This window comes from Podarcis pityusensis, assembly GCF_964106645.2.
Source record: "Podarcis pityusensis genome assembly, chromosome: 7".
NCBI classification, from domain to species: Eukaryota; Metazoa; Chordata; class Lepidosauria; order Squamata; family Lacertidae; genus Podarcis; species Podarcis pityusensis.
The window spans coordinates 47,849,160-47,869,804 of record NC_138031.1 but is presented as its reverse complement, the minus strand read 5'-3'; the positions used below and the strand labels follow the sequence as shown (position 1 = coordinate 47,869,804).

The window sequence follows — 20,645 nt, the reverse complement described above, 5'->3', positions numbered from 1 at the left end:
GATAAGGGTCATCCCCTTGCGCTAGTGCTGTATGCCTCTTACCCAGCCTGCCCCACCTCCCACACTATACATCCCTGAATGCATTCCCATAGATACGGCTTACCCAACCAGGTGCCCTCAAATATTGTGGGACTCTGATCATCCCAGTGTCCATGCTGACTGAGGCTGTTGGCAGTTGTAGTGCAAAACAGTAGCTTATGAAGGCTGCCATAAGGCAATTGGTGTTAGATGACATTTTGTAGGAGGAGACCTTCCAACCAGAGCAGGTTTCTGGTTGGGTTTTCGTCTGCATGTGTCTCTCTTTCTTAGCTGCTTGGAATACAAAAACTTCAGATCATTCCAATAGACAAACTGATAATGTTTAAAAATCACTAAACAGAGGACATAAATAACAGAACAACAGAACAACAGAACACAATGAACAGCACAGGAGACAACTTGTATATTTATATCGGCTATACAGTATGAAATGAATTTCATTCTGGGAGCAAAAAAGCATAAAGGCAAAACAGAAAATTGATGTAATATAAACAGATATACCTTTGTGACTAGTGGTTGCCCAGGCAATGTGAGGCTCTTGCAGTACAGTTTGAAAGTAGCAGTGTGGAAATGCAACTTTTTAAAATAAAAAAATACCATTCATAGATGATGCTGGCAATTGTCAAGCTAATTACTATTCAAATTGAGGGGAGTTCAGTTCACACCATGGACCTTCAGGACGCATTCTCTGGCAGCTACTTTGCTTATACCTCTGAAATGCCCCTGCCTCGTCAGCCTTGCTGCTGCCTAGAACCTTGTACAAGATAAAGCCTAAGCTCTGGTGTGCAAACAAATGTGAGTGTGTAGTCAAAACTGCTCACATTTGTTTGCATTAAGACATCCCCATAAGCTCTTTGGAATTACCCTTGCTGAATAGGAGTCTTAAGAAAGCTAATTCTTATTGAGATTGTCATTCTTTCATATTCTTTTTCTGCTATTAAACTCCCATCTTCATTAAAGATCTTCAGCTTTCCCCAATTAATGTTGCCTTTTTAGCAAATTGTGTTGTACCACATATTGTAGTCTGTTGAATAGCCTCTGATTTACAGCCTGTGGTATATTCAAACAAAAGTATGCAGTTATTCTTTTATCTTAATAATGGTTATTGAAAAACATTGTCTTGCTCTCAAAAAAATGTAATATTTTTTACTGTATTTCACTTATTGGACTGTGTGTGTGTGTGTGCGCGCGCGCATGCATACATTAGTGGTTACTTTTATACCAAGCAAAATGCAATTTCACTTTGGGTGAATTTTTGTTCATTGCTTTGAGAGAAGTGAAATAATGTGGCTTTCTCACATCAGCATCTAGGTGTGTATGGATAGGATAGACCTGATCCACTGGATAGGATAGACTGGATAGGATAGACTGGATGGCTTTTCGCTCAGTCCACTGAACAACATCTCCCCCCATTGAATAGTGCCCCCAGACTCTTGGGGGTTGGATTTTCATGTGTTGTGGGGCATCTAGGGGAAGGAAGATCGACTTCTGCCAACCTTCTTCCATGGCCTTTTCTGTGGCTCCAAGCCAGTATCTTTTGCAGAGCAGAATTCTGAAGCTTTCGTATGGGATTTCACTAGAAATCTTGTTTATTTGCCTCCAGTTTAAATGTAGAGGGTTTGTGTTAACTTTTTTTGCAAGGTTGCTATATCTACTAGTGATGTGAAATTGTATGATTTATCTCACACACTACTAATGTTCAAATATTATCGGGTTGTATACAATTCTAGGCAGACAGAAGTCCACTAATGCAAGGGAGAACACAGGCTTCTTTTAAGTCCTGGAATATCATCGACTCTCTGTCCTTGATCATGAAACAAACCGTAACTTATACAGTGCTACCTCTGGATGCGAACGGGATCCATTCTGGAGCCCCCTTCGCATCCTGAGCAGAACACAACCCGCGTCTGCACATGCATGGGTCGGGATTCGTCGCTTGTGCGCATGTGCGTGACGTCATTTTCATTTTATAAGAATAATTTTTTATTAACCGACCAATCACATCAAATCAAACCAAATTACAAAAATTCCAAATTACACAGCCGAATTTTAAATTTTTGTTGGGGGTACCCATATTTCAAGTTCCGAAGGGGATCCAATCAACTTCTTGCTTCTTACTGCTGTTTTAATGTCCACAAATCTAGCCTTATGATGTTCACAGTACTATCCAGTCCTTTCTTATTGTTTTTCCACATCTCTTGTTGTTATTTTCATATATTTTTCCTTTCTCTTTGTGACCTCTGATAGTCTCCGCAAGCTGGTTAGAACAGTTTGTAATCCTGCGTGGATATTTTTTTTTTTATCCAGTAGCCATATCCAGACGTTTTCCATATAACATCACTTCCATACATCAAAACAGTCTTAGCGTCATTAATCTTCACCAATCTGCCTCCTTTCTCAAAACCTCTGAGGAGATTCACTAGGAATGCAGTCTAAAAACAAGTCCGTTCTTCCTCCCGGCTATAAATCCTTTGGCAAGATGGCGACTCCAAATTAATTGCTGCGCCATTCCAAAAGCTCTTATTGCTTCTTGATCTCCATAAATCATACTTTTGGTTAAAGTTTATCTCCACACAGACCTTAATCATCCTGCTTGGGTCAGTTCAACCGATGATTCTAATGAGGAGGGGTTCTCGTAAATCACATAGAAGGAAAGTAAAAAGGGTTCCCCCCCCATTCAGTCCCGTTGTCAACATACCCAGCCTTTGGTGTATCTTCATCGTAAAATATTCCTGTTTCTCCAACCCGTCGTCTTCTTTCGCAGAGGTCACTTAAATTAGCAGACTTCACTCCCCTTCTTCACTTGAAATATGTGCATTTGCTTCTTTTGTAATTAATTATTCCAAATTGCTGCAACTAGTGCGCGATCAGAGACAGCGTCCAGGAGAGCCGAGGTCCACACGGGGGCATTCTGCCTAGGGCCCTCGCCCCCTTCTTTCAATTAGGGGGTGATTTATGGGCACAGCAGGCAAGGGCAGTGTTCCCCATTTCCTTGGGGCAACAAGGGAGGCTGCCTACTCCCATAACAGCCTCTTAATTACCCCGTGTGGGTCGGAGAGATGGTATTGTCGGCCATCTTCCAATGCGCCCCCTAGTGGCCCCCGCGTGACGTCATTTTCAGCGTCTGCGCGAGCGGCGAAACCCGGAAGTAACCCATTCCATTACTTCCGGGTTGCCACGGGACACAACCTGAAAAGATTTAACCCGAAGCGACTTTAACCCGAGGTATGACTATTTTATCTTCCTTGGCTATATATTTTCTTTCACTTCTTAGAAATAATTAGGCATATTTGCTAATCTAGTCATTTATGTTCTCCGAGCTTCACTGAAGTCCTGGGCATTGTTCTGTTTTAGTTTATTTCTCATTGAAAAAATGATCCCAGTGTACTCATCCACAGTGGCTATTAATGAAGTGAAGTCACAAGATAATTAATTATGAAGTGATTTGCCTCATGCCATTTACAATCCTGTCGTAGATTTGGGGTATCCAGACCATGAAGCTGCCCTCTTATGAGCATCTTGGCTAACAGACAATGAAGGACACATCTTCTATGGTCGTTAACTAGTGGTACGTGGATGCTATATCCACAAAAATTCAAATAAAATGAAACCACTAGTAGCATCATTATTGAAACAAATATGATGTAAGTATAAACAAATCAGATCACGCTCATAGAGAGTTTAGGTTATTATAAGTTTATCTTTTTTTGAAGATGTAAATAATATTTCAAAGGGTAATTCTATCAGTTTACATTTTCTTCAGTGATTCCTTCAACTTACTTCATAACTAAAACTTTCAGAATTATTTAAATTTGCATCGCATATTTCCATAGCTACTTCTCTAGGCTGAAACTGAGACTGAAGCAACTTTTATATTAAAGTAGCTAGACTGGCTGTGTAATCCTATACATGATGACTTCCAGGTAAGTATGTATAGAACTGCAGGCTGAGCTAAAAATCAGCAGCTCTTTGATTCAAATGGTGCCTCACCTTAAGAATGTCCTTCTCTCGCAGCCCTATGATATATAAGAATGGGAATAATAATTCTGGCCTACCTTACGTTATTGTTGTAAACATTACACGATCATGAATGCAACACACTATAAATCATCATATAAATGTCAAATATTATTAAGCATGCTTTTTATACTATGCCTTTTTCTTAATGATTTTGATGAATGACCAGAATCAATGCCTTTACGGACAGCTGCCTCCACTTCTGTTTTGAAGCCAAAAAAACCTATTGTAAATAATAAGCCATGAGCTTCAGTGGGTTTTCAATCAGACCCTCTATAAATACAGCTGCCAAAAACATTCCCAAGGGAAAGAGGGAAAGCTGCTTTTAAAAACTGGCTTATTGCACCTGTACAAAGAATATTAGTAGCCATCCAAATTAAGAATGGAACACGTTATTCCCTCTGATGACAGAAGTCAAATATGTTCTAACAAAAAGAGAGGTTTCAAGCCATACATAGTTTTCAATTTATTATAGCCCTCAGTTTCCCTTTTCAAATTCCAAGGACCATCATCTAAAAGACTTTCCTCCTTGGTTCAGGACAGAACCATGAGTTAACTTAGGCAAAGTTCTTTTCGTGCCTTGAAAACTTGCTGTGCCCAAGAGGCCATTCATTTTGCTTGTGCCTGTGTGCAACCCCTAAATCGAGGGAGATACATAGAATGGAAGGTGAAAAGCGGGGTGTGCCAACGTTTGGCATTACACAGGGTGCCACTGATATTTGAGACTCCAAAGTCCACCACCAGGAACAAGATCTATCCAGGTTGTTATCTCCCTCACCCAACATTGACCAAATTTGATGTGTAAGTGGGGCTACCTGCTTGTCAATCGCCTGATGTCACAATGACATCAGGTGATCCTTTTTTACTTGCACAGTTTTAAATCAAATGCTGCAGACAAATGTACAGCCTGCAAAGTGTTTTTCAAAGCACTCTGCAAGACACAATGTTCAGCTGTTTATAGGCCATTGTGGGTACCACAAGCCAGCTGATTAGCAGAGCCTGCAAACTCATTTCAGCTCAACCAGGTCTTTACCTGCCTTACACCTGATGGTATACAAACACATTTGACCTTTCTTAATCAATATCATTAGCTTTTTTCTAAAATGTTTTATACTAGTATGAAATAATGTGAGTTCGGCCATTTGATTGATGTGAACTTGTCCATTCCTATTGTTTTGCCTCAGCTATTGAGTCAAGGGTTTTACAAAATAACCTTTGTTTAATAACTACAGATTTTTCCTAAATGAGCAAATAAGCAGTGGCAGTGTGTATGTATATAAGTACAGTAGGTTTGAATTATCAGAGGCAGATTGAGGCAAAATGATGGATGGCAGTGATTTTGACCTGGAGTTGGCCAGTGCTGGGGTTGGGGCCTGCATTGCCCTCAGTTGCCCTATTAAAACTCAAGGAGTTAGCTGCTGAAGGATTTTTTGTTCCCCCCGCCATGTGCTCTTCATTTATTTAAAATCAAATAAAGTGAATATTACACAAGACACTAGAAATTTCTCATCCAAAGGAAACTAAATCCAGAGGTTCTGGGTTAATGTCTAAATCAACCATAATATGCAACGTCACTTTTTAATCCTTTTTGCTCTGATGGACTGTGATTGCTGTTTTGCAGCCAAACAGATCTTCTAATGTTCCCTTTCCTTAAACTGTTTTGCAGTTTGGGTGATAAGCATTATCTATATATAACCTGGCACTTCAAGTATCTAACAACTTTCAGGAAGGCTGAGATACGAATCACAGCAATCCCAAAACATGATTAAAGAACCTTTGAGGCCTTAACAGCTAATCTGAAAGAACACAGGCATACTGTGTCCTCAATTTGAAATCATACTGCACCAATGCTGAAATGATTAACTAAGCTCTAAACAAAAGCACTGGATGCCAAAATGGAGCCTGACCCCCCCCCCCAATTTGCATAATGTATCTGTTTGCAGTGCTGATGTGAGATTCTGGCAAAGCTGGCATGGGATCATGGTGTAATGCGCTCTATGTGGGGCTTCTCTTGGCCTTGGCCCAGAATCTGCAGCTGGTACAGAATGCTGTCTCAAGCTGTTGACTGGAGCACCTGGCAGCACACATATTATTACACCTGTGCTGAGGGAACTGCTCTGGCTGCTGATCAGCTACCAGGCCATGTTCCAAGGTCTTGCTGTAAACATGTACAAGTCCTGAACAGCCTGGGACCTGAAAGGCTGCCTGCCCCTGTATAAACATGTAAGATCACTTAGATCCTTCTGGGGAAATTCTACTAGACCCTAGAGAATATTACAGGTGACCTGAAAATGGACTTTTTCTGTTTTTGCTCCTCTACTGTGAAAAGCCCTTTCCTCTTCCATATATAAAGCAGCAACTACAATTTGCTTCAGGCATCTTGTAAAGATCTTTTTGCCCGGGGTGTCCCTGGCCCATAATATTGGACCCTGCCATAGAATCATAGAATTGTGGAGTTGGAAAGGTCCCCAAAGGGTCAACTAGTCCAACAGCCTGCAAATCCTCTTCTTGCCAGAGCTCACTGTTCCATCTGAGCAGATCAAGTTAACACCAGGAAAGGCAGGAGGAACAGAGCAGTTGGATATTAGGGTTGATGTTCCAAAGGCTGCAGCTAGTGCGCGATCAGAGACATGTGCTCTCCCCAGTTTGTCACTGTGAGAAACTGTGTGCATAGTTGTCTGTGACCTGTTCATATTCAATAGATTTAGACATCGCAAGCCAGGGACGGTGGTCACACTCGTTAAATAGGAGCAGGGATGTTACTGGGGTGATACATAAAAAACTTATTTTGCATTGTCTCTGTAAGTTATTTATGATGTATTCTATATTCCATTGAAGTAACTGGGACAGTGTTTCTGTGTCTAGGTTGCACCCTAAGAATGTAACACTTTTGATGTGAGAGAGCTTTTTATACCAATGAAGGCTGTGGACATGAGTGGATATTCATTGGCTTTTAAGCAAATTAAAGTTTCAAACATATAAATGTTTTAAAATCATAACAGGTCTGGAATGAGCTCCCTGGAGCCAAAACTCCTGGATTCAATATAAATGAAGGATACTACCTGGTTCTTTGTTTGAGATACTTTTTGTCCAAAGGCAGTTAAGTTAATTTGTCTTACAGTTCATATATCTGCCATATTTTCATTTTTCACTTTGAACTGACGTTTTACATCAGAGAAGTAGGATCTCTTCTTGTCCATTTGGGGGCTCCCTTACAGTACAGTGGTACCTCAGGTTACATACGCTTCAGGTTACATACGCTTCAGGTTACAGACTCCGCTAACCCAGAAATAGTGCTTCAGGTTAAGAACTTTGCTTCAGGATGAGAACAGAAATCGTGCTCTGGCGGCGCAGCGGCAGCGGGAAACCCCAGTAGCTAAAGTGGTGCTTCAGGTTAAGAACAGTTTCAGGTTAAGAATGGAACGAATTAAGAATGGAACGAATTAAGTACTTAACCTGAGGTACCACTGTATATATTCCTGAAGTTTCACTTGCGCTAAATATATCTACTTACTTCGCCAAACCTTTATTAGGCATTACAAATATAGGCCACCATAATACATCCATATATAAAAATTTTAAATATATACAAATAAACAGCCATGTAAAAATATGTAGTAACAAGGATTTTCATTGAAGTTTCTCACTAAAAATATCATATTCTTCACACTTGGCATAGAAAAGGCTTGCATCCTTCCTGTCCTGGCTTGGTTATTGAAGCAGGTCTAAGTTCAAGTCTTGAGTTGAAGGGTAAAAGTAGTCAGCAAGCAAGCAGGGCCAGTATCTAGTCCAATTTATTATTATTTTATTAGTCCAAGAGCAAGAAGCATGGACTGGAGACAAGGGCATCAGAGACTAGTCATTCAGTAATCTGGACTGATCCAAGGGAGCAAACACCTAGCAGATGTCTGGGTCCAACAGAACGCTTCTATCCTCTGTGTGCTTGACTACTCCTCTCAGATTCCATCACCTTAGGAGCAGAGAGCTTGTAAGGGATAGCCTGCTAGACTGGAGATTTGCACTCCGTTTCTCTGCTAGTTTCCATTTGGTAATACCAACTTCAACATCTCACTTAAACTGGATCCACATTAAGAGTAATAAGACTTACTTCTGATTAGACATTGTTCGGATTGTGCCATTATCTATAAAAACTGGCTGTGAGTAGGGCAGACATAGGATCTGAGTTTCCTTGGGATTAATCAGAAAATGAGTTTTTGTTATGTTCATTTGAATTTGAATTATCATAGTCATGGGGTGTGAAAGAATTCTTCCCTAGGTGAAATTGACTAGTAATTGTGATATTTATATTTAATTGTATGCATTTTTGTGTTTGTTTCTTCTTTTCGCTATGCCTGGTGTCTCTGACATTGCTATGCAGTGTACACACTCTCTAAATGTTGAGTGCTGTGCTGGGAATAGTGTGGATTGATCTATGCTGAGATGACATATAATGGTCCTGCGTTATGTTGAGGGGTTCTGATGACATAGCCTTTTGGCCCATTTTCATCTTTGGATTCTGCACTCCTATTTTATATGGCAAGTGTTATTTCTATAACATGGTGAAAAGGATAATAGTTGGCTATCGCAGCTTTTTTCTAAATGTCACTGTTATTGTCAACCTTGTTCTTCCTACTGACCGAAATAATTAGTGGTGATATTTATACTTGTGAAAAACAGCTTCCCTTGTGTCTAAACAGGAGTTATTCATCAATCCATCAAAAGGATTATGTGGGAGAAAAAGATGCACACAGAAGCTGTTTTGAATAGGTTTCGACAAAGTTCAGATATCTAGGTACTTACTTATTAAGCCCTCATGCACTCCCCAGCACTTGGTTTTTGTGTTCAGAGTATTTTTAATACTTGTAAGTACTGGTGCTTTTCAGTGCATCTCAATGTGCAGTGGATCTCAGTTGTCAGAGCAGAATCTTATTTCAGTATTCTTACTGCAGTTCAAATAACTGAAAAACTAGATTAAGAGAAATGCACATGCTACGGTCCCAACAGGGATGGGGGCAATTTCATGTTTGGCAGCTATGTATGCCTGTGAATCTAGAGAGCAATTCTGTCAGGAGAAGCATTTAAGTTCAGATTTCTCCCTAACTTGCTAGACTGGATAGGGTGGAAACGCACAATCTCAGACCTGCATTCTGAAGGGTACAATCCTGGGTGGAATGTTCCACGTTCTTTTTTGAGCATCACATAATTAAAATGTGTGAGAACAGCTTTGGATAGCTTCATGCATGCATCCATATTACTCAACAACTGCAACATGGAGTGGTACTTGCATGCATATTACAACATAGACCAGGCACCAGAACAGAGATTTTATGTCACCCAGTTTTTGCAGCAGTGACCAAAGATGCTTATTTAGCAATTAATAAGCCATCATGGTTGGAAGCCTATGTCGAGCCTGGTGCGTCACAAAATGTGCATGTCTGCCATAGATACTTTTCGTTGTTAAATGCACAATTCATTTTATGTGGAAGTGTTGATGCCAGGATATCAAACTCCTGGAAGACAGCCAGGGGGCTGCATTTGACTGCAAGACACAAGTTCCGCAGGGTTGTTTTTATAGGTCAAAGATTATTCTGAATGGGGTGGGCTTTTAAATAGTCCTGATCTACTAGTGGAATCCCTGTGATGATGTAATTTGAAACAACTGATCAGGCACGGCAAACTTAGCATTCACATTTGTACAGGGAAAGATTCCCATTTTTTATAATTCCCTGTCACTGAGATCAAATTGAAAAGTTAAAGGCTCCCTATTATTAACAGACAAAAGAGTTATTCTTTTCTGAAAGCATGCCTCTCATCAAAGGAATTAGTAGTCTGCTATAGAGCCCTCTTATTAACAAGTACTTCAGAACTTTCTGAGGTAGAAGGAATGCCTCCAAGGTGTTTTTTTGGAAAGCATTAAATGAGAATAAAAGATTTAAATACAACATGCTGTCCAAATTGCTTGTGATGGCTGCATGAAAAATTGCCAATGCGTTATTACCGCTGAGAGCAATTCATTTAGGCTAACTTTCAAGCTTACATTCCCTGGAAGAACAGGATGAGGAATGCAGCTGCAGTGATCAGAGCTGACAGCCTTAATAAAGAGAGCTGCTGAAGCTCCAGTGTGCACTGATGGTGAACAAAATACTGCAGGTACTTCAGAAAGTAAGGAACATTTTTTAGCCAGAAATATGAGAGCAGAGGTGAAGTAGTATTTTATCAGCATCAAAATTATTCAGTGGAGGGAACCTTTTTTCCTCTATATAGAAAAAAGCAAGCTCCTCTGTTCTTATTTAAGTGTTAGAAATAACAGTGTGAGAAACTACCGTAGCAAAAATGCAGAGATGAAGCAAAAATTGAAGTTAATAAAAACAAGGTGTTTTGTTTTTCTTGAAATTAAATTTTGCAAATCCTTTTAGACAGTCATGTTGGTTATACTGTTTATAAATAGAACAACTAGATACACTGAGAATATGTCAACACAAATTATGAGATGCTTTGGAACGAGGTATTGTGGGTGGATAGCTTTCTTTCGGATACAAGTTGGAAAAAATCATTCTAGCTTTTTAAGAACATGACTACTCTTGGTAGACTTCTACATAGTGTCACTAATAAAGTAAGGAATGTTAAATACATGTACTCCGGATGAGTGTCAAAATAAGAATAAGAATAAGAATAAGAATAAGAATAATAGGCATTATTATAATGGTCTTATAAGGAACATGCAACTAAATAATGTTGTGGGATTGTATTTGAAAATGGTCCAGAAACTTCAGCTCGTTCATAATATAGCTTCAAGTGTATTAATAGCACTGGGTGTCATGATCATATTATGTCAGTTATTCATCATCTTCACTATCCCCCTGTCTCTTTGTACTGGTTCTACTCTTTAAAGCACTTTTCTTTCACTTATTCCCTTCTGCTCATTCAGCAGACACTTTCAGCATTATATGGCTCAACTGTCCTCACCCATTGACTTATTTTTTAGGTTCACACAGTGTGCCCAATTACAGTTCTTTCAGCAATCTCCCCACTCCCTGAAAACCAGATTTGATGAACCAGTGGCCCTCCAGGTGTGGTGGCCCTCCATCAATGGCCCTCCATCAGACCCATCCAGCATTCCCAGTGGCCACTGATGATGGGGGCTGCAGTCAACAGGATCTAGAAGGCCACAAGTTCTCTATCCCTGTTTTAAACCAAAAGGTAGTTTACAGCACAGGTTGCTTCTAGGGACAATGAAATGCCAATGGCTTTCATGAGTATTTGGCAACTTTACTCCTAACTTTACTCCTATGGAGGCATGAAAAGTTTGCCTTCTTACTAAAAGCCAAGAGAGGAAAGTGGGATATGTGTTATTAAGCTCCCTGACACATATCCCTTCAAGGCAAGAGGATGATTGCAATACAGCCCTTAGTGCAGTCCCACCCTAGCTGGCTTTATTCAGCTAGAATTGATAGTTTGAAAGATGCACCCAAATGGTTTATACACCTTTAAGTCTTCCTTCGTATGCTAGGACTGGGGAGAGGATACACATGACCAACTTACCAAATGGTTTTATGTGGGGAAGTTTACCTGCTCTTAAATATTTGCTTAACGTGTGTTAGAATGTAGCCGTACAGATGACTATGGCTGCCTTTATCCTATTCGGTTGCTGCTGCCTAAGATTATTCATATAGATGTCCCAATTTATCAAGCAGCTCAAAACAAGGTAATTTCCATATTTTGCTTTATCAGAAAGATTTTCTCCTCAGCTGCAATATGATTTCTTTAAAAGCTTCCTGACATTGACCTATTTAAGGTTATGTTGATGAAAACTGACAGTGTGGTCCTCTCAATCACTCCATGTCACATCATATATCTGTAATTAAGAGAAATTAAGCCCTAATGAGTTACGCACAATTCTCCTTTCTGTGACTCACTCGGTTGTTCTTTCTTGGCTGCAATAGGAGGTCTCCTTTTTATTAGTTTATTGTTTAAAAAATAATAATACACCTCTCAAACCAATGGTATAGAATCATAAAATAGAGGAAAATTAGTTACCCTGTATTTCAGATTAATAATAAAAATATACATTTTCTTCTTGGACTTTTAATATCTTATTGGTTCTTCTATGTTCTACATTCCCCCCCCCCCCAAAGCATATCCATTTTTTAAATGCTGTTTCATTGTCTTTTCTGCCATAACAATTTCTGGTTGTGCTACAGTTAATATATTTAGCACCAAAACTATATCACTTCCATCTGTTTTACTATTTAAATGACACAATAACATCACCTTTGGGTCCAATGAGAACATGTTCCAAGTTACATCCGTTATTAAACTCAGCATTTTAGTCCTGAACTTTACAATACCGTGACAAGACCACTAACGGAGATAACAATTTGCATTTTGTACCTTTCATTTCCAACATTATGTGACACAGTTTATCATATAAGATGCTAAATACCATGGGTATATGAATTCATAGGCATTTGAAGCATTCAAAACATTTGTGCTATCTGGACTATGGTGCATTATTATCACTCAAACCTTATTTGTTGTAACAATTCTTGCTATTTCCTATAAATTTTTGTTCTTTCCTATAAATTGCTTATATTTTCAGTACAGAGCAACAAACTTGCTGCCATAGAATCTCAATGGTTCCTGGGGGAAATGAGGGGGCTTTGGGGGTGTGGTGCATCAGCATCCACCCCATTGTGCCCCACTCCCCATTCTGCCAGCAGAACTTTGCTGGTGGAACAGCTACAGGGCCACTGTTTTCTGTCAGCATCGCAAGGGGCATCTGGTAGTGTAAGTGTCATCCTGCCGGTGTACCTCCATCTCAACCAGTGGAGGAGCACTTAGACCACATCCTAAGGCCCCTTAGCCATACTTAACGGTAGGTAGGGGATGCAGGTGGTGCTGTGGGTTAAACCACTGAGCCCAGGGCTTGCCGATCAGAAGGTCGGTGGTTCAAATCCCCACAAAGGGGTGAGCTCCTGTTGCTCGGTCCCTGCTCCTGCCAACCTAGCAGTTCGAAAACATGTCAAAGTTCAAGTACATAAATAGGTACCGCTCCAGCGGGAAGGTAAACGGCATTTCCATGCACTGCTCTGGTTCGCCAGAAGCGGCTTAGTCATGCTGGCCACATGACCCGGAAGCTGTACGTTGGCTCCCTCGGCCAGTAAAGCGACATGAGCACTGCAACCCCAGAGTCATCCGTGGCTGGACCTAATGGTCAGGGGTCCCTGTACCTTTACCTAGGCGGGATTGCACCCATTGTAAGTAGCCTTGTTATTGTTCTGTATCTTTCAAATTAGTGACTAATTTAAAGACATTGTCCTCTCGCTTTTGTTCCTGAGCATGGAAGAACAACAAAAACAGTTGGCAACGCTTCTTCTGTTTGCTTTTCTATTATTAGAGAGCCGGTGTCCCTTAATAAATATATCCTTATGATGATGCATAAAGCTACTAAGACAGGAGACCTACATAGATTTTTACATGTTATCATCTATACTGAGAAGTTATATGTATCTTTTCCTGGTTTGTGTTTTACTATCAGCTTTGTATTAGTCCTGGTGTCTCGAATCTCGTACATCCTTAAGGATAGTTATGAAACATGAATAAGAACTGCTGAAATTGTTGATAGTTCAGTGTACAGGTCCATACAATGTCTCTATTTCTGACTTACACATTTTTAGAATTAAAGTACTGCGAAAGCTCCTAGTATTCTTGTGAGCTGGTGATTTAGACATGCATAGTATGTGTATGAGTTATCTGCTTTTTGTATATTGTTAATAATGTCACGTTTTGCACTTTCCCGTGCTAGCAGTTTGCAAGACTTAGTAGTGAATTTTAAAAAAATAGTTTCAGTAATTAATATTAGGTTTTATTAACCTTTCCTAGCCACACCTGTGTGTCTGTCACTCTGGACCAGTTTATTCTAACAGATCTTATAATTGCCCTTTCAAACATTTAGAACCATTTAGTTCATTTACATGATGATTTGGCAAACCATCTTTATCCCACCCTTGTAGCAAGCATATTGGAACATTGCATTGGATTGCTCTAGTGCTGCGTTGCATTATTCTGACTAATCTGAAATGACTGAGTGGCTGTTTTTACAGTTTCTTTGTCTATTGCATGTAATAAATTATATGTCTAATATAATACTCTGGCCAATAAACTACTGAGTAGAAGGTATAATAACATGGAACCTCAGAACAGAAGTAAGTAGATAGAAGAGGGCTTTTAATATCCCCTTCCTGCAACTTTCTGTGCCATTCTTAGCCTGTTCTAGAGAATCCTCCACCAATGCTATGTAGAGGCTTTTCAAGGGGCTGCAACAGGAAGAGGAGTTGGGGCATTTCTTTTCCACGAACTTCCTAATATTCACAGTTCTCAATATCCAAGTAAATATGTTTTTGGAGAAGGGCTATAGCTAACTGGTAGAGTGCAGGTTTTGTATGCAAATGGTCCACAGTTAAATCCCCATCAATCTCCAGAAAGTACTGGAAAATATCTCTATTGGAAACCCTGGGCAGCTGCTGCCACACAGTGGAGATAATTCTGAGCTAAATGGAATAATGGCATGACTCAGAATGAAGCTGCTTCCTGTGTTCAGTTGCACTCAGAAAATCCTGAATTTATAATTACAGTTAAATGCCAGGGGCGGGGGGGAGCATTCCTCAGTGCATTCATTTGCTCATATATCTTTTGCAAAATTATTTCTGTGGTCCATTTGGTGACTGTACTGATACCACTGTAAGGATCTAGATAACAGCTTCTAGATAACCTTTTCAAAGAACATATCTACCCATTGCATCTCTTTTAATACCACACATTGCCAATTTACTGAGTCCACTCCAGCTAAAGTTCCCTTACACTTGACTGCACAAGATGCAGTACATGCACCATTCAAAAATTGCTTGGAGATATTTTTGTCAGAGATAATATTATCAACAAGATTTTTTATTTTAAAAACAGGGGGGAAAGAATCAGCCTTGCTATTTAGTCTCTTTATTGGGATATTAGTGGACTATTTAATCTATTAATAGCTAATTAGGGGAAAGCTAATAGCCTTCTGTTGCACCATAATGAGGAAAGTAATAAAATAAAATGGATGGAGGCAAATCCTGCAGATTCTTTAACAATTTAGCTCCTGGGCTTTTCATGAGAATGCACTTGATACAGACCTTAGTAATATCTTCAGATGTTACTGAGCCTCTGTTACACTTCTAACCACTAACCACCTTTTTAAAAGAAACACTTTCAATGTTTACTAGCATTCCCTATTTATATCAGATATGTAACTTTTTTCTCAATATAGATTTTCTTGACTGTTTCATAAGGTATTAGTGAGGGGCCGAGCAATCCTCAACCCAGCTGAGAACATGGCAGGAGGCAGTTCTTTTCATTACTCTTTGTTGTGCCTGCTCCAGGCTGGCATAGTTAGTTGGCCCAGTTGGTGACCTCTCTGAGGGGAATGGAGTGCTTAAGATCCAGGAGATCTGTGGCTAGTCCTATTCTACTTCACCACGTAACAGCCCAGTTTGGGGCCCTCTGCTTCCTATTGCTGGTGGCAACATTCCCCGTGATACCATTCCATCCACCGTGCTTTCCATGGTGTCAGTGGCCAGGAGAAAGATCATGGGGCTAGGATTGCAGACTGAATCTACCTACTTGATGCCTTCAGTTATTCATTTTTCTGTATAATAAGAATTATGCACAGTGCCTTTATCCTACATGTGTGTTTTAATAGCTTTATAACTGTATTTCTAGGATAATTAAATCTTTTTGCTATGCTTCAGTTGATCCTGTTGACCCACTCTATTCGTATGAGCTAATTTATCACCACACTCCCACTTGTGCATTCATGTTTCTTGAGACAAGGGGGCAAGGATATGTGTGCCCATGGTGCACTTTTTGATGTATAAGGTATGTGTTCCTTGCTAGGCCTTATGTAGTCTTAGTGGTGTGCAATATTTTGCTGCAAGTTAGATCAGAATCCTATTCTGGTTGTGATGGTAGCTGGGAATGCAATGGAAGGGGCAGCTTTCTGACTCCTGGTTGACTCCAGTGAATGTTTTGCTTATATGAAAAAAAGGGAAGCAGCAGCTCCTTTTTAGTAGGTATAAAGTTATTCTATCTTCAGTTGTTAGAAGTAATCCCAGAACAAGCATCGAATTCTAACTTTCATTCTTTTTCTGCCATTCTGCTAACTTGGCCAAGTCTCCCCACCTCCACCTCTTCTGCTGTTGGAATCCCAGCAGCCAAAAGTATTGTTACATCCCCCTCCCTCCAGCATAGCATTGGATTCCACTAGTACAGGGGAATCCTGTCTTGCCTAGTGGTTTGTAGTTTGAGGATAAGATCATATGATCAATCAATATATACAAAATCACTAGCAGACTTTATATCAGTTACTTATAATAAAATAATATAAAATAAAAACACTTATTCTTTAGCTTTGGCTGACAGTGCAATCCTAAATATGTCTATTCCATAGTAAGCCCCATTGAATTTAAGGGGACTTTTGCCCAGGTAAGTGGCTAAAAGACTGCAGCCTTAAAAATCTAGTGGACTTAAAGTCATCTGTCCTATGCCAGCTTGCTCAATTTACTCACAATTTTCCCTTAATCAGTTAGTGATAATGAATGTCTCCTGTGAATTCATAATAAGAAATCTATCTAATAACATAATCATGATTTTAAATGCCTTATTAACTACTGCATTACTTAAGATTCAATCAGTGTTTTCCAGGATTTTTTAAAGCCAATAATTATTCACCTATTTAAACACACAAAAATATTCAGTCTCTTTTCTTTAGTAAATCATAAAATAATGTTATTAATTCTATAGTTAAATGCCCATACTAGTACAGTATTTGCAGACATGCAGTATGCTGAGTTGCTGGGGAAAGTTGCTGTGCTCACTGGGCCTGAGGTGTTTTGTTTCTTTGAATAAAGAGTTAACTTTACTGGCACCTTGTGAGTTCTTCCTGACCCACTCTGAACTCCCTTCTTGACATGAGGGGAAAGTTCTTGGAAAGTGCAGCATAAATAGAAGAGGAAGTGGGAGGCACTTTGTCCTTAGACTGTGAGTGCAGTCTAGTTTCCCTAGTACTAGGACAAATATGCCCATGCTTGTTATTGGATAGGTTGGGGAAGGTTGTTAGAAATGTTGGGGTTGTGAGGCAAATGAATAGTACCCTATTGTTCTGACCTTCTTGCCTCATGTAAGATGACACTGTAGCTGTTGGCATGCAAAAATTTGCTTGAACCAGAAATGCTGGAGTTGGAAATTTGTGTGTGTGTGTGTGTGTGTGCGCACGCACGCGCACGCACGTGCGCACACACACACACACACACACACACAAAAATATATATATTCTCCCTCAAATAATTATAAGAGATGAATTAAGGACTCCAACCTTTTGTGGTAGAAGCCCCTAGCTTACAGAAACAAAATAAAAATCTAGTGACGTTACCAAGCAAGCCTTATTCAGTCATCTATATTTGGCTTCTTTTCTAAATTCCATTCGTTGCCATGGCAAAGTAAGCTCCAGCGATATCCCCCCCCCCCCGATTCTCTGGCTGAGAAGCTTTTCTTCATGTCCTTTGTGACACACAATGGATGTACAGTATACAAATTTAGCATTAAAGGGCAAGAACACAGGAGGTGGGGGACGGTGAAGCATGGTTAACAACAGGGGCATGTTCCAAATACAGCCTTTTGAAATGCAACAAACTTAAGTGATTTTGAGCCAATGAAAATATATGGGGAAATGATGTGTTACAGCTTGTGTGGGATTGCACCACTTCAGCACACTGGTGTGGTACGTGTGTTGTTTTTTATGTCAAAAGCTCCCTGCACCTGAGCAGTTTGTGCCTTGGAGCAAATACAGCTTGTTTTGTTCATGTCCAGGGGGGATTTGCAATGGGGATGTCTTCAAATGTGCAGTCTCCCCCTAAATTCTGAGGAGTCAAGAGCTCCGGCAGACTATACCATGTGCTTTTCCCACTCTCTCATTGTTTCAGTCATATGTCCACTTTGCACATGAAATTGAGAAGGCACACACATATTCTCACATGGGTATATGAGGCAGCCTAACTGTATCACAACCATGTTTTAACATGTATGTCTCAAACACAAACTTTAGGAGGTTTCTAACCTGTAGAATATGAGCACATGTTAAAAATACAGTGTGTGGAGGTTTACCTTCCCACCAGAGCGATACCTATTTAACTACTTGACTTTGATGTGTTTTCGAACTACTAGGTGGGCAGGAGCTGGGACCGAGCAACGGGAGCTCACCCCGTCACGGGGATTCGAATCGCTGACCTTCTGATCTGCAAGCCCTAGGCTCTGTGGTTTAACCCACAGCGCCACCCTTGTCCCCCTTGATTTAGTAGCTGGCCTTTATTGAAAGGTGGAACTAGCATTCACATGTAATGTGTGTGGGACTTTATGTCTTTGATTTCGGCTTACTATAGTGTATGCTGATGGCAGAGCCATAGCCAGCTTTCCTTACAAGGCAGAGCTTCCACCTTTCTAATTGGTGCTTCAAAGAAATGAATGGGGAAACCATGACTTTTGTCATAGCCAGCAAAAAAAACTTCTGCCAGGCACCTGTGGATAATGTAATGTACAAACTGTAGGCGTCAGAAATGTATAAGTTGAATAAGAACAATTATTTTGGGGTTTGGAAACTTTCACCTACTTCTGTAATGAATGACTCCCTTAAATAAATAATGTCATTGAGGTAATGCTTCCACTTTAAGCCCCCTACAGTGCTCATGGTCATTCTGTGTAAAAAGGGAATATATTGTGGGTCGTTTAAAGTATGGTAAGGTTGATAGTCTTCTTGAAAAATCCTTCTGAAGCCAGCCTCTCTCGTCAATTCAGTTTTCCCTTGCATTCTTCTTCTTAGTCATTTCCTTCTTGTTCTTCTCTCTTCCCTGAGCCTTGAGGTTTCCATTGCTGTCTCTTTCACATTTCCTCCACCTGCCTCTCTTCAACGGAGGCCTCTCCCTGAGCCAGGCTGTGTCTTGAAGTGCTTGCCTAATTAGCACTCCGCATGTGCCGCAGGAAGAGCACAAAAGGAAGAACTGATTAGAGGAGCACTTGGCATCTGGAGAGGACCTGATCAAGGAAGAGCCTGACCTTGCAGTGCAGGGAGGCTTGCTGCAGGCCCTTGACTCTGAAGGGAAGGCCTCTGCTAAAGGGGCAGATCGTAGAATACATCAGCAGTGAAAATATTCATCATAAAATCATGAGCCTTGTGATTGAATCATGGATACTGGCAAGGATGAAAGTCCTAACAGGTTTGTGATTCAGCTTATTTTCCCAGTTAACAGATGGTAGCTGCAGGATTTTAATAACACATTTTGTACTGTGAATCTTTAGTGAAGCAATTCAGCTCCTATATGAACAAATTACCACATCAAGTTATTGTCTCTTGCTAGTGAAGATGGAGTGAAATACGTTTCAGCTTTAGAGGAGCGTGTTCCCATGCTTAGTGAATGATGGAGAGCTAAATAGGAATACTGTTGGAAACAAACCAACATTTGAAGTTATTTAATCTTAATTCCAAATGACAACGTGAGCCTTGAGGTTTCTTTACTGCAATCTTATACTTGTCATCCATGAGCAATAACTTGTGATTCCTTCTGATGACTTTGTTCAAAGGAAAGCAACACAGTCTAAATCTGAGGTGCACTTCATAATCAGTTGTTTGGAGGAGGGGTTTGGTAAAAGTTTTGTTTCTGTATTGTGACAGCAATTTTTTGCCAAGTAGATATTGTAACAATGAGTTCTCATAATTTAAAAAAATAAAAAGTCCAGTCCCCCCATAAAGCTTCCATCAAGAATTGAAGAGTTGCCACTACCTTGCATAGCTGAGTGACATATACCTAACTGCTGTCAGTAATTTTCTGATGCCAGAAGATGACAAATCACTTTTCTTTAATACTTTTCTCTTGACAAGAGAATTGCTGCAGTAGATTATTCATGTAAAGAGAGATGCATGTGAGTGCTGAAGCCTCCAAATTACTAAGCCTCTCAGGTACCTTCCTTATTATTGCTATTGTTGTTGTTCAGTCGTTTGATCGTGTCCAACTCTTCGTGACCCCATGGACCAGAGCACGCCAGGCACTCCTGTCTTCCACTGCCTCCCGCAGTTTGGTCAAGCTCATGTTAGTAGCTTTGAGAACACTGTCCAACCATCTTGTCGTCTGTCGTCCCCTTCTCCTTGTGCCCTCAATCTTTCCCAACATCAGGGTCTTTCCCAGGGAGTTTTCTCTTCTCATGAGGTGGCCAAAGTATTGGAGCCTCAGCTTCACGATCTGTCCTTCTAGTGAGCACTCAGGGCTGAGTTCCTTCAGAATGGATAGGTTTGATCTTCTTGCAGTCCATGGGACTCTCAAGAGTCTCCTCCAGCACCATAATTCAGAAGCATCAACTCTTTGGCGATCAACCTTCTTTATGGTCCAGCTCTCACTTCTATACATCACCACTGGGAAAACCATAGCTTTAACTATACAGACCTTTGTCGGCAAGGTGATGTTTTTGTCCATGGAGTTTTCTTGGCAGGGATACTGGAGTGGCTTGCC

At 40.3% G+C, this 20,645-nt stretch overlaps 1 protein-coding gene across 13 annotated transcripts in view; it reads left to right on the top strand.

The window, feature by feature from the left end:
- The window catches only part of DLGAP1 (DLG associated protein 1), a 307,198-nt gene that overhangs the window by 125,650 nt on the left and 160,903 nt on the right, over positions 1-20,645 (top strand). The window contains exon 1 of one of the 13 annotated variants that reach the window (XM_081013084.1): positions 17,851-17,869. The exons of the other annotated variants lie outside the window; for them this stretch is intronic. The gene's annotated coding sequence lies outside the window, so the exon portion shown is untranslated. Of the gene's footprint in view, positions 1-17,850; positions 17,870-20,645 lie in introns of those variants that run through there. 13 annotated transcript variants of the gene reach the window in all.